The 19770-nt window shown below is 40.9% G+C and overlaps 1 long non-coding RNA gene across 1 annotated transcript in view; it reads right to left on the reverse strand.

Annotated features, from left to right (window-relative positions):
- LOC307184765 overlaps positions 1–19611 on the reverse strand; it is a 33986-nt gene extending 14375 nt beyond the window's left edge. Inside the window, exons 1-2 of the long non-coding RNA XR_013827823.1 lie at positions 19248–19611; positions 2735–2859 (exon numbers count right to left, since the gene is read on the reverse strand). This is a non-coding gene — a long non-coding RNA (uncharacterized lncRNA). The remainder of the gene's footprint in view (positions 1–2734; positions 2860–19247) is intronic.
- Between the last annotated feature and the right edge of the window lie 159 nt (positions 19612–19770).

The raw sequence follows: 19770 nt of genomic DNA on the forward strand, positions 1-19770 counted from the left end.
GCTTTGTCCCAGGGGGGACACATTATCTCATTCCTCAAGGTTGCCCTTTGCAGACACAACCCTGAGAAAAGACCCAGGAGAAGCGTGGCCCTGCCTTCTTGCCACACCCAGCAAGAATGCACAGGGCCTCTCAGGGCTCATGGTAGAATAACTTTCCCCACGGAGGTGGTGTTGGGGGATAACTTAAAATGTGTACAGTCTTAAAAAGATTATTATTTTCCATTTGTAGTCTCCAACAATGGGAGTCAAAGCCCCAATTGTTAGGGTTCTGCTATTTTGGGGGACCCAGTCCGGCTAGCTAGCACGGCTTCCACCACTGCTGTCTCCTGAAGTTTGCTGCCTCCTTTCACTCAGCTGTGCTTGTTTTCAATTATGCTCTTTTGCATGCTCTGCTGATTTTGAAAGCAGCGTGCACAGTGGCATGGTTGCGGATCTTGGCATTAAGAAAGCTGGGTTTAGGTCCAAGCTCTACCATTTACCAAACAAGAGACCAAAAAGCCCATCAGGTAATTCAAAGTTGGGCTAACATAGTACCTTCCCTTTGTTTATACACTTCAAGATCATCATTTTGCAAGTCACACTTCTCCTCCTCCCAAAACGTGTTCCTCTGCCTCCTGCATTCTTTATCTCACGTAGGGACACCATCTACCTGTCCAGATTCTTGTCCCCCATGCCTCTGCCTCCGGTTTGCCAGCTTTACCTTCTAAGTAGTATTGTTCTTATCATCCTCTACTCACTCTCCTCCCTGACATTGTTCATCTTTATCATGTTCCACCTGGAATCACTCAATAGTTCCCTCAGGAGCTTCTAGCATCAGGCTCACCACCCTTCAGTGGAACCATCTTACTGCCTGGTCTTTTCATTTCCCTCATTTCAAATACCTCTCATCCTCATCCAGTCCAGTCTCCTTACAGCATGATCCTTACATGATCTCCTTACAGCATGATCCTTAAGTCCTTCTACACCTCACCTTGTGTTATTATTACTTACTTCTTGTGTTTCTCAGCTCCCACCATGGTGTTTTACATCTTTGGGTCTCTTTTGCTCTTCCTACATGGAATGCCAATCCTCTCTGTGACTAAGCCCTACTCCTTTAAAAACTCAGGTCTGGTAATAGCGAATGATGCAATACAAGAAAAGGAAATTAGGAGTATAAAGTTGGAAATGGTATTATACTCCAGGAAAACCCAAAACAATCAAAAGAAAAATTACTATAAGCAATAAGAGAATTCAGTAAGGTAGTCTGATCAAAATAGTACCCAGAAACATCCATCAGATAGGGAACGGAACGTTTCAATACATTATGGTACATCCATACAGTGTGATGTTATGGTACAGTAAAAGAGAATGAGGACATGCTCCATATCCTGACATGGAAATATGTCTAAGATATGTTGTTTAAAAAAGTTGCTTTACAATGTATACAATATGCCACCTTTGTGTAAAGGTGGAGGAGGGATAAATATATTTGTGTAAGGAAACTCTTGAATGATAACAAGAAATTATAAAAGTTTTTGCTTTTGGACAGCAATAGTGGAGAGGGTTGGAAGTAGAGAGGACAGTATATGGCCAAGACTTTCCACTGTATATTTTATGTTGTTGAGTGTTGAATTAGATGAGTTATTCAAAAGACTTAAAACAAAAACAAAATAAAAACCAAAACCTCAAGCAGCACCTCTGTTCCTTTATGTCTCCTTCATATGAGAGGAAGTCCAGTGTGGTGGCTGGGAGCAGAGGCGTGGCATCCCGCAAACCTGGATTTAATCCCATGGCTCCACTTACCAGCTTTTTGACCTTAGGAAAGTCATGTATTCTCTGAGTCTCAATTTCCTCCTTTATAATTTGGGAATAACAACCCTCAAAACAACCCTTTTAGATGAATATTAGGTGTGATAATGTTTGTAATGTAATTAACACAATGCTTTATATAAAATCAGCACTTGACATTTTATACATACATATTTACATATACCTACATATGCGTGTTTGTGTATATACATGTATACACACACACACACACACACACACACAGTTGACCCTTGAATAACATGGGGGTTAGGGGCGCTGAAACCCCATGCAGTCATAAATCCAAGTACTGCTATCTCTGCCTCAAAAACAAAGGAATTGATAAATGTCTCACCCAGGGGCAGAAAGTTGAAACAGTTTGGATAGAACCAGGACTCAAACCCTAGTTCCGTTGATTCCAGATGCTGTGATCTCTAACTGAAAACAAACTTGTCCCCATACTTCATTTAGAGATCTTTAAAATGGCCATAAAAAACAAACTTAATGGTGACCAAAGGGGGAAGGGGGTGGTGGAGGGGTAAATTAGGAGTTTGGGATTAGTGGATAAAAACTACTATGTCTAAAATAGATAAACAACAAGGTCCTATTGTATAATACAGGGAACTATATTCAATGCCCTATAATAAACTGTAATGGAAAAGAATATGGAAAAAACATATATACATGTAACTAAAACACTTTGCTGTACATTAGAAACTAACACAACATTGTAAATTAACTATACTTCAATATAAAATTTAAAAAATAAAGATCTTTAAAATAAAAATACAGGTATTATATTTATTGGAAAAAACTCCATGTATAAATGGACCCTTGCAGTTAAAACCTGTGCTGTTTAAGAGTCAACTGTACACACACACACACACACACACACACACACACACACACACACACACACACACACACAGATACAGATATAAATACATACCTGTATGTTCCAGGAGAAGTATAGTTCATGCTCCAGCTTTACTTCACAGGGCTCAGATGCTCTTTCTCTCTTCAGGATTCAGACAGGTAAGAAGTAACTTGGACTTTCAAAACAGGTGCTGCAAACTGGAAGCCAATAGAGGAAATGTTGCCCGTGGAAACATGTTATCAGACTCACATAATGTTTTCAGAATCAGGACATTTTACATACAGATCAGGGTTTCTGGCTTCTTAGAAAAATTAAGGCATATGGCAATACAGGGCCCATATTCCAGCTTGTCCCCAGGGGACAGTGCTGTGTGTCAGTGTCCCCTGTAGACGGGGCAAACTCTCATTTCACCACAGGCCCCCAACTTCCTACCACTCACCACCGCCCCGTCCCCACCAGTCCCATTTATGTTACTTCTTTCCCACATGGGCATTTGAATTGATGGCTTCTTACTTAAAATGTTATTTTTCTCTCGTATTTAAGCATCTATCTTTCACATTTAAATAATAGGTCTGCTCTGAACCCACTTCACGTAAGTCAGATTACTGGATTAGCACATCGTTTTACCCTTAGATTGTATTATAAATGGCAGTGCTCTCCTAGAATGCTATATATTAAGTTCTCAGGGTGATGAATGTTCTGTCTGTTGCATGCATATTCATTTCCCTTCCAACTCATTTCCTTGTCTTAGAGACATTTGTTAGTGTGTTTTGATAGGTGTCTTGGGGGATTTATTAAGATGTTGTGAAAACCGATCCTGAATAAATTTTCACTTAGGTTTTGTTTGGCAGTTTCTTCTTTTAGGTTTGCTTGTTGGTTTACTTCTCTGAATTTTAGATTCTCCTGCAATTTCTGACCTCCAGGCAAAGGTGGATGAATGCAGTTCTGAAATGGTAATGAGATAAAGGCTTCATAAGAATTAATAGGCAAGAGAGAAGGACACAGCTGCTCCAGGGAGAGCCACCCTCGTCTGAGGAAATCAAGGGCTTCTCTCAACAGGATGCTTTTTTACTTTTCTCTGTTCCTCTTCTCTTCTTGATCTCATATAGTCTAACTTTAGAGATGACTTTTTTCTTTTCTGAGCTAAGGGATGAAAATGGAAGACTCTTCCTACTTCCATATCCAAGAACTGAAACTCACTGTATTTATCCCAAACATCTCCTTTGATTCTTCTCGCAACGTGGGCTAATGACCACTTTGTAACATGCTTATATTTCCTATAGCTGCTACATATTTGTTGACTTCCAACATGAACTACTTCAGTACCTCCTGTATTCCTGCCATTAGGATAGCCACAGAGAATATATGTGTGAACCAAGGATAATGTCAATCTGTAAGAACCATCACCTCAAACTCTTGGAATTTTCACTCTGAAATCCACGTAAAGGGGGCAGATTGGTAACAAATCCACAACACAATGGGACAGATGCCATGAAACAGATATGAACAGAATACTGTGAGAACACAAGGGAAGGAATAAATTATTCTGCCAGGTTTGCCAAGAGAAGCTTCTTGGGGGAAGGTTAACAGGATTTCAAAGTATGACCAACAGTTTTGCCAAACAGATTAAGAGAGGTGGGTACTCCAGGCAGAGGAAAGAGCCCATGTAAAAGTCCCAAGTCTTGACAGGCACGTAGCCTGTTGAGGAAACAGTGGGAAAGCTAGTATGGCTAAAGTGGAAAGTAAATAATACCAGGGCATTTGCAACAGTCCATTATAGTAAGAAATGAGCCTAAACTCAGGTGGTGGTGGAATGGATGGAGGAGAGGGGCTAACCTCAGGATACAGGTAAGAGAGGAAGGGGCAACAGGAGTTAAGGGTAACTGAAGTTTCCATCTTGGGAGTATCTCTGTACTCTAACACCATCACCAGAGGAGGAAAACCCAGGAGTGGGCAGGTCTGGGGCCAGCCAGCAGGGTTTGGATACCGTGACCCCGTTGAATGACCTCTGTGGCTAAATCCAAATGGATGTTCTTCATTTTCGTTTGCCAATGTGACTTTTTCTCTCTCTTCTGTGAATTTTTTTCTATTTCCTAAGACATCACTCTCTGAATTTCCTCTTACCTATCTGATCCCTCCTTCTCAGGCATGCAGAAGAAAAGGGGTGTCTGAAGGAGGTTATCTATGGTTGGCTACTGTTCCTATCTCTTGTCCACACTCTCTCACTACGGTAATTTCCCATTTCACAGCTCCTCAATTACTACCTATGAACTGGTGACTTCTAACTCCAAGTCTGCATCCTTCATCTCTCTCTGGGCTCCAGACCTTTTTGTGCAACTGCCTACTGAACATTTCCACCTGGGTGTCCCGTAGGCACCTCAAACTCAGTGTCTGAAACTACACTCTCATCTTCCCAAGCCAAACCTGCTCTCATGTATGTCTCATCTCAGCAAATGACCCCTCTATCCACTTGGTTACCCAGGCTCCTCTCAATTCTAAGTTCCACTGGACCATGTCCATCTTGGTTACCACTAACATAGTGAGTGGCCCACACATAGCAGACATGTATTGGTATAACAAATGAAGGAGGCAGATTGGCTCCTTAGGTTTCTGAGTTTTGTCAATCCTCCTGGAATAAAAGTCATTCTCTACCCTCCTCCCAACCCACTTTGGTCTGAATTAATCAAAGCAAGCACCATTTGCTTCAGAAAGACTTCCCTAACTACCACCCCACATCCCTCCAAGATCTGCTAAGTTCCATAATTTCCTGCATACATCCTAACCATAGCTCATAGCATACGGCTTCCATGCCGAGTTCATCCACCAGCTCCCTAAAGGATGAAGCAGGTACTTCGTAATATCATAGTGCCTACTTGCTTGATGGAAGGAAGCAAAGAAGGAAAGACAAACTGATAGGAATTCTGTGAGAGACATCCAAAACATATTTTAAAATGAGTGTGGGGCTTGGAAGAAATCTGTGACAGACAGGGATGTGAATTATCTATGGTGATGCCACTGGGGTGATTGCTTTTGCCCTGGAAGATGTGTGAGGGACGAACTCTCCTATGTCTATAGGAGCTGAGATGGAAGTTGGTCTCTGGTATAAGGTACCAAAGAGTAACAAGGACTCGCATGAACGTCCTTATCTAAAGGGGAAAAGCCAATAATTGCTATGTGGAAGTGCTGCCCAGTGTAGTCAGATCTTCTGATTTTTTTCCAAAAGAAGTCAGAAATCTATATTTTTGGATGAATGAAAAATCTCCTACATTTTAAATGTTGGTCAAACTAAACATTAGGCCAGATTCAGGCCTTGGCTTGACAAACTGTGACCTTTGGTACAAAACACTGAGGAATGTTGACTTCTAAACTATCAAACTGTGTATATATTGACAATGAAACAGAGGTCACAATTTGAAAGAGGACAGTAAAAAATCAAATGAGGAAATGTATCTATAAGAATGCCCTCATCAATCAATAGCTGAGTTAACTTAGGAAACACATGTTTGAAGAAAGTGGAAATTTTATAAAGGGAGCCATCAGGTAAAGAATATTGAATCAGGTTCTTGATTTGATTTTGGAGTAGGAATCACCTGTGTGTGAAAGGGGTCCAGTACTAAAAAACAAGCGATTTGTCCAATAGTGGCAGACAGTGTTTTAGGTCCTTGTGGTATATTCTCAGCTATAAATACCATGCAGAAGAAGCAAACATCATAGAAGCCAAATATGAAAATGTGTCTAAGTCGATGAGCTCTCTGCTCATTTCAGGGATGAAATGCACAACTTGGGAAATTGATTTTAATTAAGAATTGGACTGGATTTTGTTCAAGATGGAGGAGTAGAAGGAGGTGCTCTCACTCCCTCTTGCGAGAACACCAGAATCACAACTAACTGCTGAACAATCATCGACAGGAAGACACTGGAACTTACCAAAAAAGATACCCTACATCCAAAAACAAAGGAGAAGCCACAGTGAGACAGCAGGAGGGGCGCAATCACAGTAAAATCAAATCCCATAACTGCTGGGTGGGTGACTCACAGACTGGAGAACACTTATATCACAGAAGTCCACCCACTGGAGTGAAGGTTCTGAGCCCCATGTCAGGCTTCCAAACCTGGGGGTCCGGCAACGGGAGGAGGAATTCCTAGAGAATCAGACTTTGAAGGTTAGCGGGATTTGATCGCAGGACTTTGAGAGGACTGGGGGAAACAGAGACTCCACTCTTGGAGAGACTGAACCAGACCTACCTGCTAGTGTTGGAGGGTATCCTGCAGAGGGGGGAGTGGCTCTGTCTCACTGTGAGGACAAGGACACTGGCAGCAGAAGTTCTGGGAAGTACTCCTTGGCGTGAGCCCTCCCAGAGTCCGCCATTAGCCCCACCAAAGAGCCTGGGTAGGCTCCAGTGTTGGGTCACCTCAGGCCAAACAACTAACAGGGAGGGGACCCAGTCCCACCCATCAGCAGACAAGCAGATTAAAGTTTTACTGAGCTCTGCCCACCAGAGCAACATCCAGCTCTACCCCCCACCAGTCCCTCCCATCAGGAAACTTCCACAAGCCTCTTAGATAGCCTCATCCACCAGAGGACAGACAGCAGAAGCAAAAAGAACTATAATCCTGCAGCCTGTGGAAGAAAAACCACATTCACAGAAAGATAGACAAGATGAAAAGGTAGAGGGCTATGTACCAGATGAAGGAACAAGATAAAACCCCAGAAAAACAACTAAACGAAGTGGAGATAGGCAACCTTCCAGAAAAAAGAATTCAGAATAATGATAGTGAAGATGATCCAGGACCTTAGAAAAAGAATGGAGGCAAAGATTGAGAAGATGCAAGAAATGTTCAACAAAGATCTAGAAGAATTAAAGAACAAACAAACAGGATGAACAATACAATAACTGAAATGAAAAATACATTAGAAGGAATCAGTAGCAGAATAACTGAGGCAGAAGAACGGATAAGTGACCTGGAAGACAGAATGGTGGACTTCATTGCTGCAGAACAGAGTCAAGAAAAAAGAATGAAAAGAAATGAAGACAGCCTAAGAGACCTCTGGGACAACATTAAATGCAACAACATTCGCATTATAGGGGTCTCAGAGGGAGAAGAGAGAGAGAAAGGACCTGAGAAAATATTTGAAGAGATTATAGTCGAAAACTTCCCTAACATGGGAAAGGAAATAGCTACCCAAGTCCAGGAAGTGCAGAGAGTCCCATACAGGATAAACCCAAGGAGAAACATGCTGAAACACATAGTAATCAAATTGGCAAAAATTAAAGACAAAGAAAAATTATTGAAAGCAGCAAGGGAAAAACAACGAATAACATAACTCCCATAAGGTTAACAGCTGATTTCTCAGCAGAAACTCTACAAGCCAGAAGGGAGTGGTATGATATACTTAAAGTGATGAAAGGGAAGAACCTACAGCCAAGATTACTCTACCCTGCGAGGATCTCATTCAGATTCGATGGAGAAATCAAAAGCTTTACAGACAAGCAGAAGCTGAGAGAATTCAGCACCACCAAACCAGGTCGACAACAAATGCTAAAGGAACTTCTCTAAGTGGGAAACACAAGAGAAGAAAAGGACCTACAAAAACAAACCTAAAACAATTAAGAAAATGATAATAGGAACATACATATTGATAATTACCTTAAACATGAATGGATTAAATGCTCCAACCGAAAACACAGGCTTGCTGAATGGATACAAAAACAAGACCCATACATATGCTGTCTACAAGAGACCCACTTCAGACCTAGGGACACATACAGACTGAAAGTGAGGGGATGGAAGAAGATATTCCATGCAAATAGAAATCTAAAGAAAGCTGGAGTAGCAATACTCATATCAGATGAAATAGACTTTAAAATAAAGAATATTACAAGAGACAAGGAAGGACACTACATAATGATCAAGGGATCAATCCAAGAAGAAGATATAACAATTATAAATATATGTGCACCCAACATAGGAGCACCTCAATACATAAGGCAATGCTAACAGCTATAAAAGAGGAAATTGACAGTAACACAATAATAGTGGGGAATTTTAACACCTCACTTACACCAATAGACAGATCATCCAAACAGAAAATTAATAAGGAAACACAAGCTTTAAATGATACAATAGACCAGATAGATTAATTATTTATAGGATATTCCATCCAAAACCAGCAGATTACACTTCCTTCTCAAGTGCACATGGAACATTCTTCAGGATAGATCACATCTTGGTTCACAAATCAAGCCTCAGTAAATTTAAGAAAATTGAAATCATACCAAGCATCTTTTCTGACAATAACGCTATGAGATTAGAAATCAACTACAGGGAAAACAACTTAAAAAGCACAAACACATGGAGGCTAAACAATACGTTACTAAATAACCAAGAGATCACTGAAGAAATCAAAGAGGAAAAAAAAAAAAATACCTAGAGACACGTGACAATGAAAACACGACAATCCAAAACCTATGGGATGTGGCAAAAGCATTTCTAAGAGGGAGGTTTATAGCTATCCAAGCCTACCTCAAGAAACAAGAAAAATCTCAAATAAACAATCTAAACTTAGACCTAAAGGAACTAGAGAAAGAAGAACAAACAAAAGCCAAAGTTAGCAGAAGAAATCATAAAGATCAGAGCAGAAATAAATGAAATAGAAACAAAGAAAACAATAGCAAAGATCAATAAAACTAAAAGCTGGTTCTTTGAGAAGATAAACAAGATTGATAAACCATTAGCCAGATTCATCAAGAAAAAGAGGAAGAGCACTCAAATCAATAAAATTAGAAATGAAAAAGGAGAAGTTACAACAGACGCCACAGAAATACAAAGCATCCTAAGTGACTACTACAAGCAACTCTATGCCAATAAAATGGACAACCTGGAAAAAATGGACAAATTCTTAGAAAGGTATAACCTTCCAAGACTGAACCAGGAAGAAAGAGAAAATATGAACAGACCAATCACAAGCACTGAAATTGAAACTGTGATTAAAAATCTTCAACAAACAAAAGTCCAGGACCAGATGGCTTCACAGGTGAATTCTAGCAAACATTTAGAGAAGAGCTAACACCCATCCTTCTCAAACTCTTCCAAAAGATTGCAGAGGAAGGAACACTCCCAAACTCATTCTATGAGGCCAACATCACCCTGATACCAAAACCAGAAAAAGATACTACAAAAAATGAAAATTACAGCCCAATATCACTAATAAATATAGATACAAAAATCCTCAACAAAATACTAGCAAACAGAATCCAACAACACATTAAAAGGATCATACACCATGATCAGGTGGGATTTATCCCAGGGATGCAAGGATTCTTCAATATACACAAATCAATCAATGTGATACACCATATTAACAAATTGAAGAATAAAAACCATATGATCATCTCAATAGATGCAGAAAAAGCTTTTGACAAAATTCAACACCCATTTATGATAAAAACCCTCCAGAAAGTGGGCATAGAGGGAACCTACCTCAACATAATAAAGGCCATATATGACAAACACAGCAAACATCATTCTCAGTGGTGAAAAACTGAAAGCATTTCCTCTAAGATCAGGAACAAGACAAGGATGTCCACTCTCACCACTATTATTCAACATAGCTTTGGAAGTCCTAGCCACGGCAATCAGAGAAGAAAAGGAAAAAAAAAGGAATACAAATTGGAAAAGAGGAAGTAAAACTGTCACTGTTTGCAGATGACATGATACTATACATAGAGAATCCTAAAGATGCCACCAGAAAACTACTAGAGCTAATGAATGAATTTGGTAGGGTTGCAGGATACAAAATTAATGCACAGAAATTTCTTGCATTCCTATACACTAATGATGAAAAATCTGAAAGAGAAATTAAGGAAACACTCCCATTTACCATTGCAACAAAAAGAATAAAATACCTAGGAATAAACCTACCGAGGGAGACAAAAGACCTGTATGCAGAAAACTATAAGACACTGATGAAAGAAATTAAAGATGATACCAACAGATGGAGAGATATACCATGTTCTTGGATTGGAAGAATCAATATTGTGAAAATGACTATACTACCCAAAGCAATCTACATCTTCAATGCAATCCCTATCAAATTACCAATGGCATTTTTTATGGAACCAGAACAAAAAATCTTAAAATTTGTATGGAGATAAAAAGACCTCATATAGCCAAAGCAGTCCTGAGGGGAAAAAACCGGAGCTGGAGGAATCAGACTCCCTGACTTCAGACTCTACTACAAAGATACAGTCATCAAGAAAATACGGTACTGGCACAAAAACAGAAACATAGATCAATGGAACAAGATAGAAAGCCCAGAGATAAATCCATGCACCTATGGTCAACTAATCTATGACAAAGGAGGCAAAGATATACAATGGAGAAAAGACTGTCTCTTCAATAAGTGGTGCTGGGAAAACTGGATAGCTACAATGTCAAAGAATGAAATTAGAACACTCCCTAACATCATACACAGAAATAAACTCAAAATGGATTAGAGACCTAAATGTAAGACTGGACACTATAAAACTCTCAGAGGAAAACTTAGGAAGGATACTCTTTGACATAAATCACAGCAAGATCTTTTTTGATCCACCTCCTAGAGTAATGGAAATAAAACCAAAAATAAAGAAATGGGACCTAATGAAACTTCAAAGCATTTGCACAGCAAAGAAAACCATAAGCAAGACACAAAGACAACCCTCAGAATGGGAGAAAATATTTGCAAATGAATCAACGGAACAAGGATTAATCTCCAAAATATATAAACAGCTCATGCAGCTCAATATTAAAAAAACAAACAACCCAATCAAAAAATGGGCAGAAGATCTAAATAGACATTTCTCCAAAGAAGACATACAGATGGCCAAGAAGCACATGAAAAGCTGCTCAACATCACTAATTATTAGAGAAATGCAAATCAAAACTACAATGAGGTATCACCTCACACCAGTTAGAATGGGCATCATCAGGAAATCTACAAACAACAAATGCTGGAGGGGGTTTGGAGAAAAGGGAACCGTCTTGTGCTGTTGCTGGGAATGTAAACTGATACAGCCATTATGGAGAATAGTACGGAGATTCCTTAAAAAACTAAAAATAGAATTCCCATATGACCCGGTAATCCCACTACTGGGCATATACCCAGAGAAAACCATAATTCAAAAAGACACATGCACCCCAATGCTCATTGCAGCACTATTTACAATAGCTAGGTCATGGAAGCAACCTAAATGCCCATTGACAGACGAATGGATAAAGAAGTTGTGGTACGTATATACAATGGAATATTACTCAGCCATAAAAAGGAACAAAATTGGGTCATTTGTAGAGATGTGGATGGGTCTAAAGACTGTCATACAGAGTGAAGTAAGACAGAAAGAGAAAGACAAATATTGTATATTAACGCATATATGTGGTATTTAGAAAAGTGGTACAGATGAACCAGTTTGCAGGGCAGAAATAGAGACACAGATGTAGAGGACAAATGTTCAGACACCAAGCGGGGAAAGCGGTGAGGGGTGGTGGTGGTGTGATGAATTGGGAGATTGGGATTGACATGTATACACTGATATGTATAAAATGGATGACTAATAAGAACCTGCTGTATAAAAAAATAAATAAAATAAAATTTTTTTAAAAAAAATTGGACTATGTTTTAAATTATATTAAAATTACTTTTACACTTTGAGCATTATAAAATACTACACAAACTCAGTACTTCATTAAATACTACTGTAAACCCATGAAGTGAGTTATTTTTATTCCCACTTTGCAGACTAAGAAACTAGTGTTCAGAAAGCTTCATTCATTCATTGATTCATTCATTCATTTGACAAATATTTATTTGATTTAATATGCTGGGCATGCAGTGGTGAACGAAGCAGACAAAAATCCCTGCCCTCATGGAGCTACTAGTCCTGGTGAAACCAGGTAGACACAGAGACACAGTAAATAGCCTTCCTTTCAGACACAAAGCTGCCCTTGCACCCAGTCCTCCTATTAAATCTCAGCTACAAAACTTCTAGCAAGTGGTCACTATTGTTTCATAACAGCAGTTTTGAGGCGCCAGCAGGGGGAGGACCTGCGCCCCAGACAGTGGAAGTTCTCAGGACAACTGAGTAGCCGCTGGCCCTCTCCCCAGCCTCGCGACCTCGGCAGAGAACCCTCTCCGCTCTCTGTGACACTGCTCTGCCCATGGAAGAGCTGCTGTGAAAATACAGCAGCAAATAAGATTTTAAAAGATGGAAGTGCTTGTAAAATCCTATGTATATATTTGTGTAATTCTTGATACAGTAAACAAAGAGCTTTCAAGTAAATTGTAAATATAGTGCTATTTTTATAATAGTATACAAAGAGCCAAATATAAATTAGCCAACTGTGAAATTTCCAGTAATCTCAGAAAATATCGAGTGGTGTTCCGGGTGGTTGAGTTAGCTTTAAGGTCGTTGATTTTTTTTTTTTTTTTGCGGTACGCGGGCCTCTCACTGTTGTGGCCTCTCCCGTTGCGAAGCACAGGCTCCGGACGCGCAGGCTCAGCGGCCATGGCTCACGGGCCCAGCCGCTCCGCGGCATGTGAGATCTTCGCGGACCGGGGGACGAACCCGTGTCCCCTGCATCGGCAGGCGGACTTTCAACCACTGCGCCACCAGGGAAGCCCAAGGTTGTTGGTTTAGAGAAGTGTCATTTAGCTGTCCTTAGAAATAGTTAGTTATAACTGGCAGCCGAGAGGCTGAGGCAAATAGAGCCAGACACAGCAAGAGCTACTAAGAAGAGCTGACCTCCAGGGAGATAATAAGTGGGCATTCCCTCATTCATGCACGGAACAAATATTTGTGGGTTTCCTACCATGTCTGTTCTGTTCATTGCTGTATTCTCACTCCCCCAGACTTGCTGCCCTGAAAAAGGTTTACATTCTAATAGGGAGAGACTGTGAATATATCGATGTGTTTATATTAGGTAGTAAGTGCTATGAAGGAAAGTGGCACTGGATGATGGAAGGAGATGAGGAAAAGGGAGATGGTATTTATCAGAGTAATTAAAGCCCGCTGTCTCAGTAAACAAACCATGTAATCTCACTGGCTTACCAAACAAAGGCTTTTTCTCTCACAAAATCCAACTGGGGTTGGTGACTCAGGGGCCCAGGCTCCGTCCATCTTACTTCCGGGCTCTCCAAGGCAGGAGAAGAAGGGAGAGAGGGAGGAGCCACAGAGACTCTGAAGGGCAGGTGCAGCATGGTGGATCTCTGGGGGAGGAGGAATCCAGAAAGAGAAAACAGCAAAGACAGCAAAGCTGGGCAACGTGGAACATCAACAACTCTTCTTAGATCCATAAAAGAAGTGAGGTCACAGGACAAACCCTCCAAAACTGGAGAGACCCACAGGAGAATATAGAGAATCACAACTTACAAGAGGAGAAACCTCCACAGGAACCAGTGCCAGGGTAGGAAAACCTGAACTGTAATTCAGGAATTGCTGGAGGCTTAGCGTGGACAACTCCGAGAGTTACAAACTCCAGGGAGACCCAGTCATCGGGGGTCCCACACTTGTGTGCGTTTTGCCTCTTGGATCTCTACCAGGTTCTCACAGTGCATGCTGGAGGAATATTCTGGCAGGGAAAAAGGAACCATTTTGAAATATGCCAGAGTATTCTGTTCTTCTTAACAAGGCCCGCCCTCAGGAGAAACTATTTAACCAAAGCCTAACCTGTTTGGGCTTTAACAGAGCCCAGTTGACCTAGGGGAAGGGAACTGGCTCAACTCCAGTCCCCTCTAGCCATCCAGTCCCACCTAAGAGAAGAACACGTGAAGTTTACAATGCAGAGGTACAAGCTCATGAAACCTAATCGTAGCCTATATTAAAGCTTCCCAGCCTCCTACACCTTACCGTCTGTTGCTAACAGCTCCTTTTACCCAGTACATCATGCCTGGCTATCAAGAAAGTATGACAAGGCATACTGAAAGGCAAAAAAACATAGTTGGAAGAGAGAAAGAGCAAGCCACAGAACCAGATTCATGGATGGCCAGGATGCTGGAATGATCAGATCAGGAATTTAAAACAACTATGATTAATAGGCTAAGGGCTGTAATGGATGAAGGAGACAACATGCAAGTACTGATGGGCAGTGTAAGCAGAGAGGAGGAAATTCTAAGAAAGAACCGAACGAAATGCTGGAGATCAAAAACACTGTAAGAGAAATGAAGAATGCCTTTGATGAATTTATAGTAGATTGCACATGACTGAGGAAAGGGTGTGTGGGCACCAGCTTATAGGAGATGTAGCTCTTCATGCCCTTGAACTTGGTCTGCTTGGTGGGGTCATCTATGGTACACTGGAAAAAGGGGTTCTCCTTCCACTTGTGGCTGTAGACCCCCAGTACCACACAGCTTGTCCCTGTCCTTCCCCCTCTTATGACTGCTTTTCAGCATCATACTGGAAGTCCTAGCTAAGGCAATGAAGAATAGGGTATAAAAGTTATACAGATTGGGAAGGAAGAAATAAAACTGTCTTTGTTTGCAGATGATATAATTGTTTATGCAGAAAATCTGGAAGAGTCAACAACAACTCCCTCCTGAAATTCATAATACATTATAGCAGGGTTGCAGGATGCAAGGTTAATATACAAAAGCCAACTGTTTTCCAGCAGCAATGAACAAGTGGAACTGAAATTAAAAACACAACACCACTTACATTAGCACCCCCCAAAATGAAATACTTAGGCATAAATCTAACAAAATGTGTAAGATCTACATGAGGAAACAACAAAACTGAGGAAAGAAATTAAAGAACAACTACACAAATAGATATTCAATGTTCATGAGTAGAAATACTCAATATTGCTAAGATGTCAATTCTTCCCAACTTGATCTATAGATTCAATGCACTTCCAATCAAAATCCCAGCAAGTTGTTTTATAGATATCGACAAACTGATTCTCAAGTTTATACAGAGAGGTAAAAAACAAGAATAGTCAACACAATATTGACGAAGAAGAACAAAGTTAGAGGACTGACAGTACTCAACTTCAAGCCTTACTCTAAAGCTGCAGTAATCAAGACAGTGTGGTATTGGTGAAAGAAGAGACAGATAAATCAATGGAACAGAATAGAGAGCCCAGTAACAGACTCACAGAGTCACCTGATCTTTGACAAAAGAGCAAAGATAGGTTTTTCAACAAATGGTGCTGGAACAACTAGACATCCACATGCAAAAAAATGAATCTAGACACAGACCCCACACCTTTCACAAAAATTAACTCAAAATGGATCAGAGACCTAAATGTAAAAATGCAAAACTATAAAACTCCTAGAAGATAACATAGGAGAAAACCTAGATGACCTTGGGTATGCAATGACTTTTTAGATATAACTTCAAAGGCACTATCCATGAAAGAAATAATTGGTAAGCTGGACTTCATTAAAATCAAAAACGTCTGCTCTGGGCTTCCCTGGTGGCGCAGTGGTTGAGAGTCCGCCTGCCAATGCAGGGGACATGGGTTCGTGTCCCGGTCCGGGAAGATCCCACATGCCACAGAGCGGCTGGGCCCGTGAGCCATGGCCGCTGAGCCTGCGCGTCCGGAGCCTGTGCTCCGCAGTGGGAGAGGCCACAACAGTGAGAGGCCCGCATACCACACACAAAAAAAAAAAACCCAGAAAACAAAAAACTTCTGCTCTGTGAAAGATGATGTCAAGAGAATGAGAAGACAAGCCACAGACTGGCAGCAATATTTGCAAAAGACACATTTGATAAAGGACTCTTATCCAAAATATACAAAAACATTCTTAAAAATCAAAAATAAGAAAACAAACAACCCAATTTAAAAATGGGCCAAAGACCTTAATAGACACCTCACTGAAGAAGATATACAGATGGCAAATAAGCGCATGAAAAGATGCTCTACATCGTATGTCATCAGGGAAATGCAAATTAAAACAACAGTGACATACCACTACACACTTATTAGAATGGCCAAAATCCGGAACACTGACAACACCAAATGATGGTGAGCACGTGGAACGAGAGAGACTCACATTCATTGCTGGTGGGAGTGCAAAGTCGTGCAGTCACCGCAGAAGACCACGGGCATTTTCTTACAAAACTAAACATACTCTTACTATACAATCCAGTAATCGTGCTCCTTGATATTCACCCAAAGGAGTGGCTAACTTATAGCCACACAAAAACCCACACAAGGATGTTTACAGCAGCTTTATTCATAATCGGCAAAACTTGGAAGCAACCAAGATGTCCTTCAGTAGGTAAGTGGATAAACTGTGACATACCCAGGCAATGAAATATTATTCAGCGCTAGAAAGAAGTGAGCTATCAGGCCATTGAAAAGAAATGGAGGAACCTTAAATGCATATTACCAAATGAAAGAAGCCAATATGAAAAGGCTACACAGTATGCTTCCAACTACATGACATTCTGGAAAAGGCAAAACTTTGGAGATAGAAAAGATATCAGTGTTTGCCAGGGGTTAGGAGGGAAGGAGAGAGGGATTAATAGACAGAGGAGTTTCAGGGCAGTGAAACTATTCTGTATGATAATATAATGGTAGATACATGTCATTATACATTTGTCCAAACCCATAGAACGTACAACACTGAGTGAATCCTGACATAAACTATGGACTTCGGGTGATAATGATGTGTCCATGGGGAGGCTGTGTGTGTGGCGGGGAGGGAGCATATGGAAAATCTCTGTACTTTCTCCTCAGTTTGCTATGAACCTAATACTGCTTTAAAAAAAAAAGTCTACTAAAAAAAAGAAAAAAAAATGAAAGGCACGCTTGGCTTGTTCCAGAAATAGCAAAGAAACCACTGTGGTTTCTCTCTAGTGGAAGAGAGGGATGGAAAGAGAGGCAGGGGCCTGGCCACCTCTCAGGCCAAGGGAAGAAGTGTGAAAATGCAGTTGTTTGGAGCCATTTAGTGTCCCTTAATGACTTGTCTTTATAAAAGCGTAATAAAATAGAAATAGTTGATGGCTATAATGATGATTCTGTAAATTGAATTATGAATAATATGCTCCATTTTCTAGAGAAATCTTTTTAAAATGTTATTACTGTATCTACTTCTGTAAGTGAACAGTTTTAAGTTTCTAATACTGGAGTATATTTTCTAGATATCCAAGACCCTTAAGTGGTAGGGTCTTTCCTGCCATTAGGGTGCCACAGGGCCAGGTACCACATCCCTGTTCTTCATGAACCCCGAGCATTTGCTCGTGCACTGGCGCTGCAAACAACCTCCGAATCCCAACGGTTCCTCAACCACTGCTCTACAGAGCAGTCCAACCTGTCTGTAAATGCCATACTCTCAAACTCCTGGAAGTTTCACACCCAAAATAGATTTTCAGTCTCCCTCTCTATTTGAAAGCCTGAAACGTTGCAAGTTTCCTGCTACTTTAACTCTTTAACCTAAGGAGTAACTACCAGATGAATAGTAAGGATGAAACTAAATGTATTTATCTGAAATATTCTAGATTAGCTTCTCAGAAGTTACTAAGTAAAATAAATTGTATTCTAGATGTTTCACAAATGTTGCCTTCATGTTTCTGACCACATAAATTGTTGACGCCGAAATTCAATGACCTCTGTTACTTACTGTGAGAATTGTCCTAACCCAGAATTTTCAGCTACAAATGGTGTAATTCAGAATTTGCTTACTGCATTGAATTAAGGTTTTGCATTAGGGATAAACACTATGGGAGTGATTCTGGTATACTGGGTTGGTGGTTTTGTACAGAATGCTTAGAATACCACAGCTCTTACAATAATTGTATACTCTTCTGGCTTGTTTCCCAGATTTGCTTGAAAAAGGTCAGAGGACAGGATGAAATTAATGACATATGAATGCTAACACCCAATCAGAGGTGTCTTCAAAAGAATAATTAGGCTAGACAATAAGAGGGGGTTCTGAGAAGAAAAAGCTTTAGGCAAATTATACACTGAAGGAAAAGAAGATGTGAAACAAGGCAACTCTAGGAGACTGGAGTTGATTAATATTTCAGGAAGTGATTTTTTATCTACTTATCTTAAAAATAATATAAATATAGTGAGGCAGAGATGAATGGAGAGGGATGGTCACTGATCTCAGACTAGGAGCAGGGGTGTGAACACTGGTACCCTTCCTGGGGCATATACCCCAAAATTGTAAGTTAGGACGCCCATTATCTTTATGAAGGAGGACAGAGGTTTTGCTTTCCAAAATAACAATAACAACAGCAACAGCAGCAGCAAACACTTAAACTGTGCTTACCACGAATAATGCTAGTCATATATTAAGCTCTGTTTCATTTTCCTCATCTATAAATAGGGATTACATGATTATCAAATCCCCACAGCAAACCTAGGAGTCCAGTAAGTAACTTGCTCAAGGTCTTACAGATAGGTATTAACAGGAGGCCGATTGAACCCAGCAGCCTGGCGCGGAAGCTTAAGGTCTCATTCATGTGGCTTAGGGAGGGGAAGGGACACATGCAAAATGCTAGCTCTCTCTGCACACTTCTTTTAGTGTAAACTCTCCAGTGCCTCCTTCCCCACACCACCCTTAGCCTCTTAATTGGTCAAACACAGCGCCTTTCCTTACTTTGCTCTTGTCATTCTCCCTTTTTTGACAAAAAGCCTCCAGTGGGGAGAAGATGAAAGGGAGCTTCTCCGTCCGTCTACAGCCCCGACACAGGCATCCTGTCTCTCTTCTTAGCGCAACGCTAATATTCATTGAAAATCCTTTAACAGACGCATGGGTTAAGTCATTGCAGGAGTATTCAATGAGCGCTCAGAGTGGGAACGCTTATCAGCAATGCAAACATTTACTTACTTTCTAGGATACGTTTTTTAACTTAAAAGCCTAAAAAAGTCTCAGACAATTTACTTCTGAATAGAAACCTTCACCCGCAGCTCTCACCCCTGAGCCTCACTGCGCGTCACAGGCCACAAGGCGGCAGTGGCAGCTACGGAGTCAGACCCGGGGGCGGGCGCGGCGGCTCGGCCATCGCTTGCTCTCGCCTGGCGCGCGGCTCTCGGCCGTGGATTAGCGTAGCTGGGGACGTGGGAGGCCGCGGGCCCCGCCCCCAACCGGCCGCGGCGGCCGCCCAGCGCGGCAGTCAGCG

Source organism: Stenella coeruleoalba (assembly GCF_951394435.1).
Source record: "Stenella coeruleoalba genome assembly, chromosome: 3".
Lineage (NCBI taxonomy): Eukaryota > Metazoa > Chordata > Mammalia > Artiodactyla > Delphinidae > Stenella > Stenella coeruleoalba.